Genomic DNA, 4,367 nt, shown 5'->3' with positions numbered 1-4,367 from the left:
CAGATCGTCACATTGGCGGCTCTTCTCTCTGAAACGGTTGTACTTATCGTCTGCAAAGCTATGTCGCGTGCTGCGGTGTGCGGACACACTAAAAGCACCATGGTAGAACACAGATGAAGCTTCTAAGTTGATGTAATAGCCAGTAAGAAGTAGTACAATTCAAGTTTTAGGTATCGATTATTGACTTTTTATCTGTCTTTGGGTCCTTGGACATGAGCTAGGACCTTAAGATTCTGCATGAAAGGAGGACTAGCAGCCGCGTTGCACGGGAGAATGTGAAATGTGTTCATATGTAGTAGAAACCTGAGAAATCCGTCCGTTTTCGTCATTTGTTATCGAATCGACTTAAAGCCCGATCGTCACATTGGCCGCTCTTTCTCTGAAACGATTGTACTTATCGTCTGCAAAGCTATGTCGCGTGCTGCGGTATGTGGAGACACTAAAAGCACCATAGTGGAACACAGATGAAGCTTCTATGATGATGTAATAGCCAGTGAGAAGTAGTACAATTCAAGTTTTAGGTATCGTTTATTGACTTTTTAGCTGGCTTTGGTGCCTTGGACATGAGCTAGGACCTTAAGATTCTGCATGAAAGGAGGACTAGCAGCCGCGTTGGATGGGAGAATGTGAAAAGTGTTCATATGTAGTAAAAACCTGAGAAATCCGTCCGTTTTCGTCATTTGTTATCGAATCGACTTAAAGCCAGATCGTCACATTGGCAGCTCATCTCTCTGAAACGGTTGTACTTATCGCCTGCAAAGCTATGTCGCGTGATGAGGTATGCGGAGACACTAAAAGCACCATAGTAGAACACAGATGAAGCTTCTAAGTTGATGTAATAGCCAGTAAGAAGTAGTACAATTCAAGTTTTAGGTATCGATTATTGACTTTTTAGCTGGCTTTGGTGCCTTGGACATGAGCTAGGACCTTAAGATTCTGCATTAAAGGAGGACTAGCAGCCGAATTGCATGGGAGAATGTGAAAAGTATTCATATGTAGTAAAAACCTGAGAAATCCGTCCGTTTTCGTCATTTGTTATCGAATCGACTTAAAGCCAGATCGTCACATTGGCCGCTCTTCTCTCTGAAACGGTTGTACTTATCGTCTTCAAAGCTATGTCGCGTGTTGCGGTATGCGGAGACACTAAAAGCACCATAGTAGAACACAGATGAAGCTTCTAAGTTGATGTAATAGCCAGTAAGAAGTAGCACAATTCAAGTTTTAGGTATCGATTATTGATTTTTTAGCTGGCTGTGGTGCCTTGGACATGAGCTACGACCTTAAGATTCTGCTTCATAAGGAGGACTAGCAGCCGAGTTGCACGGGACAATGTAAAAAGTGTTCATATGTAGTAAAAACCTGAGAAATCCGTCCGTTTTCGTCATTTGTTATCGAATCGACTTAAAGCCAGATCGTCACATTGGCCGCTCTTCTCTCTGAAATGGTTGTACTTATCGTCTGCAAAGCTATGTCGCGTGCTGCGGTATGCGGAGACACTAAAAGCACCATAGTAGAACACAGATGAAGCTTCTATGATGATGTAATAGCCAGTAAGAAGTAGTACAATTCAAGTTTTAGGTATCGATTATTGACTTTTTAGCTGGCTTTGGTGCCTTGGACATGAGCTAGGACCTTAAGATTCTGCATGAAAGGAGGACTAGCAGCCGCGTTGGATAGGAGAATGTGAAAAGTGTTCATATGTAGCAAAATCCTGAGAAATCCGTCCGTTTTCGTCATTTGTTATCGAATCGACTTAAAGCCAGATCGTCACATTGGCCGCTCTTCTCTCTGAAACGGTTGTACTTATCGCCTGCAAAGCTATGTCGCGTGATGCGTTTTATCGGAGACACTAAAAGCACCATAGTAGAACACAGATGAAGCTTCTAATTTGATGTAATAGCCAGTAAGAAGTAGTACAATTCAAGTTTAGGTATTGATTATTGACTTTTAAGCTGGCTTTGGTGCCTTGGACATGAGCTAGGACCTTAAGAATCTGCATGAAAGGAGGATTAGCAGCCGAGTTGCACGGGAGAATGTGAAAAGTGTTCATATGTAGTAAAAACCTGAGAAATCCGTCCGTTTTCGTCATTTGTTATCGAATCGACTTAAAGCCAGATCGTCACATTGGCCGCTCTTCTCTCTGAAACAGTTGTACTTATCGTCTTCAAAGCTATGTCGCGTGCTGCGGTATGCGGAGACACTAAAAGCACCATAGTAGAACACAGATGAAGCTTCTAAGTTGATGTAATAGCCAGTAAGAAGTAGTACAATTCAAGTTTTAGGTATCGATTATTGACTTTTTAGCTGGCTTTGGTGCCTTGGACATGAGCTAGGACCCTAAGATTCTGCATTAAAGGAGGACTAGCAGCCGAATTGCACGGGAGAATGTGAAAAGTATTCATATGTAGTAAAAACCTGAGAAATCCGTCCGTTTTCGTCATTTGTTATCGAATCGACTTAAAGCCAGATCGTCACATTGGCCGCTCTTCTCTCTGAAACGGTTGTACTTATCGTCTTCAAAGCTATGTCGCGTGTTGCGGTATGCGGAGACACTAAAAGCACCATAGTAGAACACAGATGAAGCTTCTAAGTTGATGTAATAGCCAGTAAGAAGTAGTACAATTCAAGTTTTAGGTATCGATTATTGATTTTTTAGCTGGCTGTGGTGCCTTGGACATGAGCAACGACCTTAAGATTCTGCATCAAAAGGAGGACTAGCAGCCGAGTTGCACGGGACAATGTGAAAAGTGTTCATATGTAGTAAAAACCTGAGAAATCCGTCCGTTTTCGTCATTTGTTATCGAATCGACTTAAAGCCAGATCGTCACATTGGCCGCTCTTCTCTCTGAAATGGTTGTACTTATCGTCTGCAAAGCTATGTCGCGTGCTGCGGTATCCGGAGACACTAAAAGCACCATAGTAGAACACAGATGAAGCTTCTATGATGATGTAATAGCCAGTAAGAAGTAGTACAATTCAAGTTTTAGGTATCGATTATTGACTTTTTAGCTGGCTTTGGTGCCTTGGACATGAGCTAGGACCTTAAGATTCTGCATGAATGGAGGACTAGCAGCCGCGTTGGATAGGAGAATGTGAAAAGTGTTCATATGTAGCAAAAACCTGAGAAATCCGTCCGTTTTCGTCATTTGTTATCGAATCGACTTAAAGCCAGATCGTCACATTGGCCGCTCTTCTCTCTGAAACGGTTGTACTTATCGCCTGCAAAGCTATGTCGCGTGATGCGTTTTATCGGAGACACTAAAAGCACCATAGTAGAACACAGATGAAGCTTCTAATTTGATGTAATAGCCAGTAAGAAGTAGTACAATTCAAGTTTAGGTATTGATTATTGACTTTTAAGCTGGCTTTGGTGCCTTGGACATGAGCTAGGACCTTAAGAATCTGCATGAAAGGAGGATTAGCAGCCGAGTTGCACGGGAGAATGTGAAAAGTGTTCATATGTAGTAAAAACCTGAGAAATCCGTCCGTTTTCGTCATTTGTTATCGAATCGACTTAAAGCCAGATCGTCACATTGGCCGCTCTTCTCTCTGAAACAGTTGTACTTATCGTCTTCAAAGCTATGTCGCGTGCTGCGGTATGCGGAGACACTAAAAGCACCATAGTAGAACACAGATGATGCTTCTAAGTTGATGTAATAGCCAGTAAGAAGTAGTACAATTCAAGTTTTAGGTATCGATTATTGATATTTTAGCTGGCTTTGGTGCCTTGGACATGAGCTAGGACCTTAAGATTCTGCATCAAAAGGAGGACTAGCAGCCGAGTTGCACGGGACAATGTGAAAAGTGTTCATATGTAGTAAAAACCTGAGAAATCCGTCCGTTTTCGTCATTTGTTATCGAATCGACTTAAAGCCAGATCGTCACATTGGCCGCTCTTCTCTCTGAAACGGATGTACTTATCGTCTGCAAAGCTAAGTCGTATGCTGCGGTAGGCGGAGACACTAAAACCACCACAATTGAACACAGATGAAGCTTCTAATTTGATGTAATAGCCAGTAAAAAGTAGTACAATTCAAGTTTTCGGTATCGATTATTGACTTTTTAGCTGGCTTTGATGCCTTGGACATGAGCTAGGACCTTAAGATTCTGCATTAAAGGAGGACTAGCAGCCGAGTTGCACGGGAGAATGTGAAAAGTATTCATATGTAGTAAAAACCTGAGAAATCCGTCCGTTATCGTCATTTGTTATCGAATCGACTTAAAGCCAGATCGTCACATTGGCCGCTCTTCTCTCTGAAACGGTTGTACTTATCGTCTGCAAAGCTATGTCGCGTGCTGCGGTATGCGGAGACACTAAAAGCACCATAGTAGAACACATATGAAGCTACTAAGTTGATGTAATAGCC

The sequence above is a fragment of the Schistocerca gregaria genome, unplaced genomic scaffold (genome assembly GCF_023897955.1).
Source record: "Schistocerca gregaria isolate iqSchGreg1 unplaced genomic scaffold, iqSchGreg1.2 ptg000387l, whole genome shotgun sequence".
NCBI lineage: Eukaryota > Metazoa > Arthropoda > Insecta > Orthoptera > Acrididae > Schistocerca > Schistocerca gregaria.
The sequence above is the reverse complement of the archived record's forward strand: the minus strand, read 5'-3'. Positions refer to the sequence as shown.